The sequence below is a fragment of the Corvus hawaiiensis genome, chromosome 13, assembly GCF_020740725.1.
Source record: "Corvus hawaiiensis isolate bCorHaw1 chromosome 13, bCorHaw1.pri.cur, whole genome shotgun sequence".
In the NCBI taxonomy this organism is placed as follows: Eukaryota; Metazoa; Chordata; class Aves; order Passeriformes; family Corvidae; genus Corvus; species Corvus hawaiiensis.
The window spans coordinates 16,957,586-16,972,319 of NC_063225.1; the positions used below are offsets into that span (position 1 = coordinate 16,957,586).

General features: G+C 39.2%; 1 long non-coding RNA gene across 1 annotated transcript in view; it reads left to right on the forward strand.

Annotated features, from left to right (window-relative positions):
- LOC125332469 overlaps positions 1–14,734 on the forward strand; it is a 42,293-nt gene that overhangs the window by 22,393 nt on the left and 5,166 nt on the right. Inside the window, exon 4 of the long non-coding RNA XR_007206504.1 lies at positions 12,414–12,438. This is a non-coding gene — a long non-coding RNA (uncharacterized LOC125332469). The remainder of the gene's footprint in view (positions 1–12,413; positions 12,439–14,734) is intronic.

Below are 14,734 nucleotides of genomic sequence, written 5' to 3' on the forward strand. Positions count from 1 at the left end.
GAGAATCTGTTTGGACATTTAAAGACTCAGGAGGGTGGCTTGTTTTGTTTTGAAACTGTTCTTGTTATGTTTATCCAATTGTTTTCATTCTCCTTTTATTAAAATAAAACGGGTGAGGTGTTGGGGTCCCTCCCCTGCCGTGTAGCCCTGGGAGAGGGGGCCCTGAGGGCACAGACACGGGGCTACCCTGCCCCTGCTCAGCCTCGTTCCCATTGGTTGGTTTGTGTTCCCTGCGCGGGCAGAAGGACCCTTGGTCCCGTGACTGGAACAGTTCCTGGGCAGAGCTCCGGCCATGCGGCTGGAGAAATAAACATCTCTGAAACAGCTATCAAGAATCTGTCTGTCCATATATATTTCCTTTCCACGGGACTCCTGGTTTGATATATGCGTGTTGCAGTATCCCCACTGCAACAAGTGTAAAAAGAAGAGACTTTGGTCTCATGATCCCAGTGCTCATTTGAAGCCGTCAAATTGATCCTACCCTGTCATCTTTCCAATGAAGTGTGACAACATAGCTTAAAAGTGTCAAAGGTTGTAGCTTTTTTTAAGAGTATCTGTTTTCATCTCTCAAGAGGTTATTAAAAAAACTGATAACAACCTTGAGAATGGATAGAAAGGGAGCACCTGTACAAAAGCAATCTCTCTAAAAACGAAAACAAACAAAACCCAACAACATTGTGTGGTCTGGGATAGAGTGGGAGGGGAAGTGAAAAGATGCAAATTCTCCCCCTTTCGTGTTTTTTTGCTATCTTTTCCTAAGTGAGAGGTTTCTGTATCTGTGGCCATGGCCCCAAAGGGAAAAAATGGATTACAGTGAGATATCACATTGCAGAAAATTAATGTTGCGGTTGTCCCTGTACACAGACAGAACCTTGGGCCTGAGTCGTGCCAAGTCTGGCTTCTCACCCAGTGGATTGTGTATCACTGCACATGTCCGTGCCAGTCTTTAACGCACTTGGCAGTGAAATCTAGGGATTGGATTCTCACACATTACCGAGAAGCTTAAACCCGTGTCATTCATGGCTACACATGTATTTAGGAACTTTCTGCAGTCAGGAACACTTGAGGAGAGTATCTGTCTGGTTGTCTGTTGGGTTTTACGATGATTCTGCTAATACTGGGTACTCTATTGTTTGGCTTCAAGCAGTGAACTGAAAGTATGCCCTATAATGAATAAAACTGAGTTGGAAAAAATTCTTTTGTTCTTACATGGGTTTGCTGTCATCTCCTGAAATGTTATTCATTTCCTTTTGGAAATGTCTACAACAATCAAAGCTTGATATGGTTGCCAGCCATTTGGTTTAAATAAACAGCTGTATTGATTTACAGAGATGCTGGGCCCTGTGCCAGTTTTTTCTTTGCATTACTAGAGAGTCCGAAAGGTTCCTGACACATTGTGCCCTTGGCTGAGTTCTATCTTGTCTGCTTCATCCTACTGCATTCAGTTTCTTTCTACATGTGAAAGAGGACTGGACATTAAGGAATGTAACAATTTATGGTGTGAAAACTGGAAGTAGCCAGCTAGCTCTTGGCGTGGTTCTTTTTATCCCAAACCCACATGTTTCTCAGCCCCTCTGGGGGTCCCAGCATTTCCTTTTAAGCTGCTTTAAAAATGATTCTGCTTCTCCATCTCTGCTTTTTATATTTTAGAAAGAAAATCCCTGGAAAATGGCTTTCTTGGAGACATTTCCTTTCAGAGACTATACTAGAGCAGAAAATATAATTAGAATGGAAGGCACTGACTGAAGGTTTTATACATTTGTCCTTTAACAGACTATTTTAACACTGGGAGTAGTAGAGCTAAGGTGAAATAGGCTGTAAAATCCATTTAAGAAGCTGGCTAAATACCTAAGCTGTGGTTTTGAGTTAACTTTGTAACCACCATGGCAACAGTGCTGCCAAGCTAGCTCAGAAGTGTTTGTGAGAATGATGGCAGCATAGCCCAGAGTCTTCCTCTCTGCCAGAGAGGCAGTGTCCTTTCAGGGCATCAAACAAGGCATGCCAGGAAATGGCCTGCTAATCTCTGAGGCCCCTCAGCTCTTTAAAACATGGTCAGTGGGGAATAAGCCATCTGGTTTTAAACTTAGATGGCCATCAAAAAGGTCTGGCACGTGAGCGCTGCTATGGAAGATCTAGATTTTAATTTCTTGTGTTTGTTGAGAGTCAGAATGACTAAAGGCAGAAAGTAGCAGCTGTTCAATCTAGTGGCAACTGCCTCTTTAGGAAACCAGTAATGCAACTTGTGATAAATGCTGGGATACAAATGTGATCATAATTTAGGACTTCCAGTAAATTCAGACTAACATATAACCAGGCAGGAAAAAGAAACATAAGAATCTGTATTCCAGTGGCTCGTGATCAGCAGCCAGAATTCATCTCAGATTGCTGAGTTTTGTGATTAGTTGATACAGCACCTAGAACTTCTTTCACCTTACTCTTCTGGACTTTGATCTTACCAAACTCTTGAAGTCTGCAGGCCTTGCCAGTCTGCAGAATCTTGCAGCGCCTCCAGAAGCAACAGTGGTTAAAGCAGAAGCTCCCTTTGGGGTTCTGTCAGCTCATTCAGGAGTTGATTTTTGGAGGTAGACTGTGCTATTTGCTACTCTGCCAATGGAAACCCTAAGTCCAGTGGACGTGGTGACCTGTTTTTAAATTTCTTCTGACACCAAACTGTGGTTATAAAAAAAAAAAGGAGTTGGTCTGTTAGCCTTGAAAGTTTTCCAGGGTCTGGGTTAGCATTCCCTGGCCTCTTGTTCTTTAGTCACTACAAATTTATCCATACTTGGAAGAGAGCAGAATGTGTCAGAGCAGTGGTCTTGTCCTCTGCAGTTGTGTTCTAGACCTTACTTCATGTCTCTAACACTTAAAAATGTGGAGCAGTACATTGAATCAGTCTGTTGATGCTGCAACCTTGAGGTGTTTTGTTTTTTCAGCTCTGGACTTTTACAGATTTTGTTTCAGTGTCTTGATTGTATACATGTAAATTTTGCCTTCTGCTTTGCATGTAGATCTCATGAGGAAGATGGCCAGTAGGCCTCATGTATATGTTACATATTTCTAAAGGAGCTTTCTGGTTGATCTGATAAACAGCACATTCCTTAGAGAAGGCAAGGGCCTGCAGGGAGCTCTTTGACATCTCTGACCTTGGTGAGGTGTTACAGAGCAAGCTAGGGTCATTCCAGAGGTTATGTTTTGATCTTCTGTTTCTTTAGGTCAGCATTAAGTGGAGGGGATTAAGGGATTTTTAGCAGTCTGTGTGAGGGGTCCACTGCTGGGGATAGCCTTGAAAAGAATGTTTGTCATTCCCACTGCCTGCTGTGGGAAAGTCACAGGATCACTACATCAAGTGCTGGGATTTCTAGAGAGTCTTAAGCAAGAAAGAGCCTGAGGCAAGATACCTCTTTCTTACCTAGCTGTGACATTTCTACAGGAGATGCTGTTTTACAGCTTTTTGATTGATTTCTCCTACAATCTTAACTCTAGATTTAGGCAGAGGGAGGAGGGTGGGAAGAAATTAAGCATTTTGTCCAAAGTCTTTCTCTTGGTTTTGCTCATGTTAAATTTAATTTATAGCTATTTAGATCACAATACTTAGAGGAAAAGTTGCTTGCCTTATAATTTGCTATTTGTCCCAAACTCTGTGTTAATTAACTAGCTCATACATAAGTAATTTTACTCAACCTACTGGTGTTAAAAAGTGATGTCAAAGTGTCGTTTTGGCTTGAGGGAAATCAATGCAGTGAAAACAGGGGATTCTTTTGGGGCAAGCTGTGAGTCCCAGCTCTGGCACTGCTCACTTTGTGCTGTCATCTGGGTACGACACTTCCCGCTCCTTCTTTCCTAATCCAGCCTGTGCCGTGCAAAGGATGCACCCACACAGAGTGAGGCAATGTGGCCACAGGAAGGCTGCACTCCTCCACATACATTACTGGTGGTGAGAAACAAGTTTTATTAGCTGGTGTGGCTCAGGACAATGCAAGTTTTTCCACTTCCAAGATCTGAACTGGCTTTTGTTTTCATAAAACAGTGTATCACACAATCCACAGCCAAAAGGCACTAGAGGTTAAACCTTTTACCAATTCTATCAGGATTTTAAAAGTACACATTTTAGTAGCTTCTACTTTGAATGTACACCCTGTTATTTTTTAGAGATGTCCATGCCTGAATGTCACCAAGTGTTTTCTGATTATTAGAAAAATTCTCCATTGTTGTATCCTTTATCTGTCATCTTCCTTCTGCTTGACTTACCTGTAATGTCTCCCAGTGGCTGACAGCACTGCAGCCACCATCAAAGCAAAGAACTCTTCATTGTCTTTGCTCTGCACTATCCCTACATACCCCAAGTATGATAGAAATCTTTTGAATTAATTCTGCCTACCAAAGTCTGTCATTAAAGACAACAACAGTATGGCATAAAAATCTCTGAGTCCCAAAGGAGGATTTTGCACTTGAATATTTGGTGAAGAGAAAGGTTCTGATTAGGTTTCTAGCATATTGTGACTTCCTGATTTTGTATCTTGTATTACTCAAGTCATCAGTTACTAATAGCTATTTGTCACAAAATCCCAGTGGTATTTCAAGAACTGAATTGTATTGCTGGCAAACATGGTACACCCTCTGAACAACCAAAAGGAAACAGGTTCGTACTGCAAGACACAGACAGTGGAACCCATCTGGTTCACAGACAGGAGGATAACTCTTGTCTTTTCATTGCTAATTGTGTTACAGAACTGGTTTCTTTCAACAAGAAGTTATAATAAGATAATCTAATTATGAATAATTTTGTTTACCAGACAGTTTTCCTTTGGGAATAATCTAATTGGAGTTTCTCAAAAACTTATCACCTCAAATGCATCCTACAGTTGGTTTCCGAGCACTTCTTCATTAGTGCTTCTTTCCTGGTTTAGTTTATCTCTCTTACCCTTGATGATTGTTCCAGAAGAGTAATCTTTCACTATGTTAATGTCCTCCCATTGTGAAGACCTATCACTTTAAAGATACAATTCTCTTACTCTTTTCTTATGCTTTCCAGAAGCACAAGTATTTGAAAGAATACCTGTATTCTTTAAAAAAAAGTTAGTAAGAATGAAGGCTAGAAGGTGTTGTTAGAGGCCTATGCTGCTCCTCATCGCTACAGAACGTATTCCATGTAAAATAGCAAAGCCATTGTGGAGTATCTGTGATCTTCAGGACATGTTCTGTCTCATCCTTTCACATAATCATAAACTGGAAATAAAATTAATGTAATAAATTGCTGTCCTTTGCAGATGTAGGATTATTGTATTGGATTCTTGCCTTTTAAAAAAGCAGCATTGCATCTACTGGCATGACGTGATCCAAGAATACTGTTCCATAACTGTTGTTTCTTTGCACATCTCCAAGGAAATCTGCAGGTTGTTGTTGCAGAAAACACAGCCCTTACTGCTGTCCATTGCCACATCAGCTCCAGCACTGCAGCAGTGAAAGCGTGAAGTGTGGGATCAGGTCTCTCTGTGTTCTCAGATGGATGGATGGCATCACCTCCACAGACTTGCCTTCCTATTTTCTATTTATTTTCTTTTTAAATTTCCCTCTCATTATTTCAAAATTAAACCACATGAAACCTGCCCCCAAATATCTATCTGCTGACCAGAGCTGTTAAATGCTGGTGCCAGAGAAATGAGTCTGGCCTGACTGGACTAATTAAGTTGGCCAAGGCACTTGAGACAAGCTCAAAGAGTCGCAGTGGGAAAGGGAGGGAGAAACACCAACACTTCTTATATGCAAGTATTAAAGGAAACCAGCTGCTCCGAAATACCCTTGGTTAGTGAATGTCTCCACAGGCAGTCTGCTAAGGGAGCAATATCTGGAGCTTAGTAAAGCTGACTTTTTAAAAAGCAGTACTTGAAAAACAGAAGGATCCATGTTTAATTTTTTTTTAATCCACTCCCCCTTTATAGTCATTTGCTTTTACCCTAGCTTCTAACAAATTATACTTTCAGCTTCTGCAACTTTTTTTGCAAGACTGTTAAAGGGTATATGGGACCGTCCTCGGAGGAGGGTCCTACACAAGTTACTTTACCCGCAGGGTAAGAGCTATGTGCTAAAGCCCTCTTCTGTTTTCAAGCAACTGAGGCAGCACTGGACTGCTTCAACTCCAGAGGTTTCACTGTTGTTGCTGATTTTGTGTGTTTTATTAATTATGCTGCGCCACTTCCATCTTTAAGTTCTTTCTGGTTTTTTTAGACAAAAAAGACAAATAACAATGGTTTGCAACTGGAATCAACAGCAAATGTGAAACCAAAAGTCCCATGTCTTCCTTTGCATGTCATTATTGAAGGATCTAATAGACTTATGTTTCATGTCTTGTCCAATATCTCTTATAGCATAAGCTAGCTACAAATTTTTGCAAGTGCTGATAAATTGTATCTCTTAGCTGAAGTCCAGTGTGAGTAACTATATTCTACCTAAAATTGCTCTGCAGTTTCATTTGAACATGTTCTTGACTTCCTAGGTTAAATTGTGTGGCCCATGAATTGCCAAATGGCAAGTGCCAACTTTTAGCTCTGTTTCAGATGTGCAAACTCTCTGAGAGAGAGGAAAGGGAGTGTTTGTCCCTGTAAAATTAGTTGTTAGTACTGTTCTCTATGGCTCTTCATAGAGTCCAATACACATCTTCATTGCAATGAGAAAGGAATACAGTGGGGAGTATCCAGCTGAGATTTGTTATGTGAACAGTTGTAATGAGGAAACAAAGCTGGTGGACTCTCAGTCCTACCAGAATTCATCCTATAGCTGAGTTTTGTATTGTCGAGTCCTCACAAAGAAATACGGCTTCTATCCTTTTTCTTCTTGTTTTTTCTTGCTACTGCACGAAAAAAAGGTACAAAAGAAAAAGGAATGATTAGTTTTTCAATATTACATTATGTTTTTCTGTATCTGGCTGAAGTCTTCAACTAAATAAAGATCACGAAAGCAAGGTAGGCAGTGAACAGGACTTCCAAAAGAGATGTTCCAGCACCTGCTTCACTATTTTCTTACTTAGGAGACCTGAGTGTAAGTCCCTTCTCTCAGGAGATTTTCTACAGCAGGTAAGTGGCTTTGCTTTTCTGCACCTCTGCTTCTCAGTTGTATGGTAAGGCTGAGAGCATTGCCTGGCTAGAGCTTGCTGCAGTGAATACCAGCTCACCCTGTTTTCAAGGGAATATCCACTGGCTGGGAATCATTGCACTGGTGCTCCTCTTTTTTTCTGCTGAGAAGGTTGGACTGTGGTTCTAGCAAATGCTATTTCAGACTTTACTCATTTTGTACTTCTCTAGTCAGAGACTGTAAGAAAGGGAGAGACCCAAGCCAGTGTGGTGGTTCTTTTTCAAAGAACTGGTGCAAGAGTTAGCATTTTGGGCAAAGTGTGAGGGTGTTTGGGTTTTTACTTGCTATTTCTCTTACTCCACGGAAAATGCTGCAGATTCTTTGTATGTGTGCGCACAGTGGGAGAACATGCCCAACTGAGATCCAAACACAAATGAAACAGAACTTGGAAAGTTCAAAGTTGACACAATCCAAATTCTTGCTACTAGGGGAAAAAAAAGCTTCTCTACTTTTCCTTTATTAAAACAAACAAACAAAAATCCCGAACAAACAGTAAAAAACCAAAACAACTCCCACCCCACTCATCTTCCTTTTAAAATGCATGCATTTAAATCAGCACACTGCTCTTGGAGATGGAAAAGAGAGAGAGAGTTCTATTCCCAAAGCCTGTTTTTAATCATCAGATGAATTTTGAGAAAACCTCTGAACATTCAGCACTTGTGGTTAGTTTTCCCTGCCCAAAAACTGAGTGGTTTTTGCAGACATTCCATAAACACAGGAAGCTTTGACTGTGTCTCTAACAGATAGGGAGACAGAAAAGTAAAATACACACAATATAAAGACAAAAGCTAAACTTGCCATGATAGCTCAGAGGAATGTAGTCCAGAAGTCTGACTCTATAGCCAGAGCCAGATGTTTCAAACAGAATATCCCAAATCTGTAAAGTACAATTCTAACATAACCTGCTTATGTTTTAGATGTCTTTTTAATTATTAATTTTCCGCCCTGAAGCATGGCACTATATTCTCCTTGAGTCTCTAGTTTGATTTTGTTTCTTTGGAGGGGTAAAAGGGGCAGCATAAAGGGCTAAAAAACTGTGGTGTGAAGAATTCCCATGGTGTTTAGCTTCCTGATCATCTCATAACTGGTTTTAATTTTTATCTGATTAAATATTAGCCTCAATTTTATCTGCAGCAGGAAGTTACATGGATTCATGTTTTATCCAAGTTTTCACATTAAAAAAAAATCAATTTTTCATGTTTTAAATTGTTTGTCTTCCAGCTCCTTACTGTCTTGTTTTTTTTCTAAAGGAAGAGTAGCTAAAAAGAAATTCCTGATTATCTTTTCCTGCACCATTTGTTACTTTTATATAGCCTAAACGTTGTTAGTTTCCTTTATAAGAGAAACACTTAAGTGCCCTTCATCCATGGGGTTTTTTAAAGAGAAGTCTTTGCTTCTTCTAATTCCCTCACCAGTCTTTCTCCTCAGCTTTGCTTTTGCCCTGTTGCTCACCAGAATTGAAGCCACAAATACAGATGAAGGTATCCCTTTCGCTTTCAAATAGCCTTTTCATATTGTAATTATTTTCTTTTCCACTTGAGTGTTAACCTTTCTAACCTCCTCAGCCCAATGAACAGAGATTTTAACAGAACTGTCAGCAGTTGTCCACCCGAGCAGTTAGTTATTAAAAAGTGAAATTCAGAACGTTTTTCCCAAAGTACATTACTTCTCTCTGAAAAGTAAAGAATTTGCCTGATGTTAATCTGTTCAGTTTTTTCATTTCTACCCAGTTAAAATTACAGGAGAGAACCTTTAACTGAGACATCCCTGACACTTTATGATGATTTCTGTGAATAAATTGTCATTGTTGGAATAGCTGAATCCAAGGGCTTTTAATCATTCTGAATTTAGGATTATGAATCAGAATAATGTCACAATTTTTTAGTATCAGTATTCTTTGATAACCTTCCTAATTTTTAATTGGTTTTCTGAACTTCTCTGTTAATATGATTTCTCCCTTCACAGATCTTGTCATCATTGTCAGCCTGTTTGCCAACAGAAACCCTGTTCCAGAAGTTTTTTTCCTGTGGAAATGTTTGATATTAAAAAGATTAATCAAATGAGACAAGCCCCCCCCACCCCCAGATTTTGAAATCTTCAGCACAGTGAAAAAAAATACTAAGTATCTTTCATGATATTATATAATATTGGTGGTATTAAAATAGCAATGGGAAACAAGAAGAAAACAGTTTTGCTTTTAGTAACATATATCCCTGCAGATGTTTCAGATTTCTACTGCACTCTTCTGTGGTAAATTCCTCTGTGAAAAGTTTAGTTACCATTTCATCAAGAGAGGGCTCCTTAATTTTTGGTGTGGTTTTGTTTTACCCCAACTGCTCTGTGTTTACAAAGACAAGTTAAAATATTGTATGTTCTGTTGCACTCTACAATTAGGAATTAAAGCATCTAAAGTATTGTGTTCAGAAAAAATCCTCAGTAACTTATCATTATTGGGTTTATGCTGAAAGCTGTTTCATTTGGTTTGGTGAAACTCTCTATTAGCATCCCATTTGGTTTCCAGTTAAAATCCACTTTTGATGTATCCTTGCTCTATCCTTCTGCTTTCTCAAATCAACTCAATCTGAAACCTGGAAATTCCTGACCTATGACTAATGGACACTGATGCAGCTCCTCCCTGCAAGCTCTGCTCTCTGCTCCTTTGGGTGTGCTTTGAAACTGGTCAATAATAAGGAACAAAAGACTCCTGGCCCTCCATGCTGTTTTATTAAAGTTGCTGGCATGGTAGCTTTAGCACTGTCCCTGTTTTCAACCTTAAGCCACATATGATAAGAAATACTGTGTCTTACCAGGTGGTGTTGTCAAATGGCAACATAGTACGTAAATTGCAAATGTTAAAGTGGTTCAAGTGATGTACATCAAAACCTCATCTAAAAGGGAACTCTGAATCAGCTGTTCTTAAGGAAATTGTCAGCAACCTTGGAAAATTCACTGCTGATAATCAAATGTCATCTGATCCCACCAGGTAAAAGCTAAAAGTGATTTACATTGGGTTTTTAAAATTGAAAGCAAGCAGTGTCTTTGCATCCTTTATTCTGCTGCACCATTTTCTTCAGCAGTGTTTTTGGCTAGTTCATACATCACAATCTTCTATAGGAGATGTAGGCAACTCCTGTAAAGGCAGGGTGCAGATTAGATGACATGCAGATTTTCAAAGGCAGAAATGCAGCAGTGAGACCTCCTTTTCACTGGGAGCAGCTGGTTTCCCAGTGGAACGAGATGTCTCTGTGCCACCAGCATCCCTGAACCCAAAAGATTTTCACCCAGTCCTATAGTCCTGTGGTTTTGCATATGAAGAGCTTGGGGTTCTGTGGCCGAAGATCGCCCATGTTGGTGTAACAGACAGATACTGGATCTTTTTCTTGAAAATTAATGGGGTTTTGTTTAGTTGGTCAGTGGGGCTTTGTTTTTTGGGCATTTTTTTGGGGTTGGGGGGGTTTTTTTGCTTGTTGGTTTTTTGTTTGTTTTTTGGGGTTTTTTGGTATGTGATAATTAGGCATGGATAATTAAATACAAGATTTTAGCAACTTTGTGGAAGTAAAGGACTAAAGGACCAGTAGGAATAACTGTTGCAGCTGTCAACATTTCTATGCTGTTTTGAGGGGATTAATATGCAACCACAAAAATTTGTTCCAGGCAGACACTTGGCATTAAAAGATGCAGTCCAGGATTTTATTTTTTCCTTACATTTGAATTTAATCCATCAGGCCATTTTTAAGTAGGAAAAAGACTTTGTTTTTGAAAGTTCAGATTCCTGACATAGTTCTGGTTTCAGAGGGAATATTTAAGGAATGAACAAGGGCCATAGGACTCTGCCTCCTATTTTGCCCCCTTTCTGCCTCTCTTCATCAAAACCGTTTTGTGTTGTTATGTTCTTGTGCTCTATCACAGCCTGTGATAGGGACAGATAAAAGTGTAGTCCTAGGTTTATTCTTCCTCATTTTTCTCTTTCACTCAATAAAAGCCCTTGACTGGTTATGCCTACTGACTCTCAATAGCAGTTGAGGGCTTCTTTGGGAACTTCTGGAAAATCTCATCTTGGTTATGTATTCTGTACTCAGTGACTGCTTCCTGTGCCCACATGTAAAATAAATTAAGCCCCCCATAATGTCCTGAAAGTTGTCATCTTTCCCCAGACATCATAACTGTCTTCCAACAGACAGGTTTTCAGCTATTTCTGCAGTAAAGGATTTCTTGTGAAGACAGGAGAGCAGAAATCAGTCTGGTCCAAATGCTCTTGCAGTCATGTTTCTACTGCCAAATTTCTGCTATTCTGGGGGAAAAAAAATTAGCATTAACATAGCAAATGGTTTATCTTAATTTAAAATAATAAGGGAAGTCAGAAGAGGAAGAAGCAGAATATTTAGAATGTTAAAAATGTACCTTTAAATTAGAGAGAGATTAAGAAAAAGAGAATTAGGAAATTTCCTTACTTATAAATTACTCCCTGAGTGGAGGGTTCACTCAAAATTTTGTGAGTTGCAAAATGCTCGGCTGGCAGGGAAAATCACTCAGTGACTTGTTCATTTTTCTTGAGTGTCTAGTTTTGCTTTAAAAATAAGCAGTGTGGGTTCTGTGTTGAATTCCAGTACTGAGTAATATAAACCCTGAGGGGTTTTTGTAAATTCAGACAAAAAATGTGCCATGAGAACAACAAATCCACTATTCTGGGTCCGAGTTTGCTTCATACATTGCCTGTGAACTTAAGACTATTACTTGTTACTGTTACACTGTCTGTGGTGTAAAATGGGCTTCTGCAGCCCTAAGATCTGAGAAAAAAAAATGCACTGAGGGCTGAGTGCTGGTATTTGAAACGTAAGAGAGGAGGAGCAGTACAGTAATCCCTGTTTTCCTCAGCCCCAGTGTGTGCACGTTGGCTTTGTCAGAGATTGCTCAGATTGGCCATGGCAAAGCTGACCAGAGGCTCAGGTAGTCTCATGCCTTGTTAGTCCAAGTTTCTTGTCACCAGCTGTATTCTCTCAAAGACAAGGCTCTCTTAAAATGAGATTTGGTGTGATTCTATATGATTTTTAGTTCCAGTGATTTTAATGAGACTTCCTGTAATTATTTTTAAATTTTTAGTAAAATTTTCTTCCACTTGCCTTGATACTGATGCTAAGGTGTGCTGTATAGATTCCTAGAAGTAAGTAGGATATATCCTTGCTAACAGCAATGGTAGTGGAAGATAGCAATATTCTTAGTTGTGTACAGTTCTCACAGTGCTTCACAAATAGCAATTTTTCAACCTGTTTTCATTTTTTTCACAGACTCTGAACCAGAGGCACAAAGCCGGTAAGTTACATGGCAAAGGCACTAACTGGGAATCAGTGATAAGCCCTTATTTAGAAGAGGGTTCCTTCCTTTTATTTAATCTCTACAATGTTACATGAGCTTTTATAAAATTTCTCTTTTAATTAAAAAAATCATGTAATGTTTTTAGAAATCTAATCCATTGAAACAATTTAGTTTGCCTTTTGTTTACTCTATTTAAATTTAAAGAACATGTTTCCAAGCTGTTATAAAATTTGGCCCTGTCGTTTATTGAATACATTATTTATTTGGGGGGAAGAAACCAAAAACATTCTCCCCCAACCATTTTGAGAGCTTAAGGTCTTCATGCTCTGAAAGCAGTTGTTAAACAAAATAAACTGCATGCAGGAAGTAGTGAAATTTAATGTGATACAAAGTTCAAAAAGAATAAAAAGAAACTTAAAGAGCTTATTCTCAACACCAAGCTCCTGTATTAGTACTAAGAATTGATTCACCTCGGGTAGGAGGTGGAAGCATCCCATTGTTTTTGTTTTAAAATTGTTTTTTCACTAATATTAAATATTCCATACATAATATTTCAGACCAAGTTATTTTTCATTATATCTTTTTTTAACATATGGTGCAGGAGTATATTATTTTCCCTGTATGTAGAGCACTCAACAGCCAGAATTAGGTATTTTATGTATGCATCCATCCTGAGGCTGTATTTTGCAGAACAGGGGAGGTTCTGCAGATACCCTGTTTAATTAGAGAAGCCAATGATCAGGTCTGCTCTGCAGAGAATAGCCTCATATTTGCAATCCCAGTTTTAGCTCCAAGCAGGCTGCTGAGTCTATGTTGGGCAGCATAGTATCATGCAGAGGTACTAAGCAGAATTTGGTCCTGGCAGTGTTGTAAGTGCTAATTAGAGTTTATACCTTTGAGTACTGAAGCATTTAAACATCTTCCAGTTCTGACACTGACTTGTCTGACGCTTGGGGATTTTTACAGGGTGCTCATTATATGATAAGTACATGCCCAAAGGATCTGTAAAGTGAACTGGGTAATAAGTGATGCTGTGGAAAGAAGAAAAAATAAATAATAGCCATACCAGGAAGTTCTGAATATATCATTGTCTTAAGTACAGGAAATGCAATTATACCCTGGAGTATTGCAGAAAAAGGTATCTATATCTTGCTTTACATAAAAGTAATGTGGGAAGTATTTAGAGCGAACAAGAAGGGCTCAGGTGAAGTGTACAATATCCTTTAGTGATCTGAGCATTTGTAGACAGCAGAATGAAACCAGTGCTCTGCTTTTGCAAGGAAAATAACATGCAAAACAGTGCTGTTTTGTGCAACAGCTCTGACAAAAAAAAATATGGTGTATTGCTTTTCTAATTCAAGTTAAAGAACTGCTCAGCATGTACCCCACCTTCTGACTCAGGATTAATTTCAGCAAACCAACAGATCTTAAAATGCAATTTACCTGTTAAACACTCAAATTGAAATACATTACAAAATGTTTAAAAAGTCACACTTTTTTCCTTCGTATTCACTTGCCATCAGGGTGCACTTATTACCTATCTGCTAAATATTACTGGGTTTGTTAATAAAAGCAGGAGCAATGAGAGAACACTGTCAGATCTTGCCTTAAAAATCCTTCAGGCGATCGGGATAATAGCCAAAAAACTAAAAGCTGCACATAGAGAAGTTGAAGTGGCAACCTGTCAAGGATCCAAAAACTGCCTCTGTTTTAGACTTGTAGTAGTTGTCAGTTTTAACAAGGCCTTCTCCTTCTAGAAGGAGTAGCTGTTGGGATGCAGATCCCTCATTCCATTGGTGATGAAATGAGTCAGAATCTTCCAGACTCTTATGAGTCCCACTCATCTGTGTAGCTTAGATGAATGAGTTCAGAATATTTAAATCTCACTAACTCTCAGCAGTTGTATGTTTTGAAGTCTTGACTCTAGAGCTGTGTGCTAAAGAAGAAAGATTGTGAGCAGCCTTCAGTTTCATCAAGATTTGTGTTTTATGTGCTGATGTTAAAAGTAGAATGTGCAGCTTTTGTGTTAGAAATCATAATCTTTCCTCATAAACTGCTGAACTGAAATTGCAATCAACAAAGTAAAACTTCTGCAAAAAGGCCACTGGGGAATTGTGGCTCTGGTTAAGCTCACTCCTGCCTGCACTGGGAAGGTGTGCTGGTGGTTCTTTGTAAAACGTTAACTTCAGCCATGAGCTTCCAAGAGTCATCTGGCAGAGGCTCTGGTAACCGTCCAATTGTTTGCTAAGCTTGTTGTTCCTGTAGACAAATGAATGTTGAAGTAGCGCCTAAT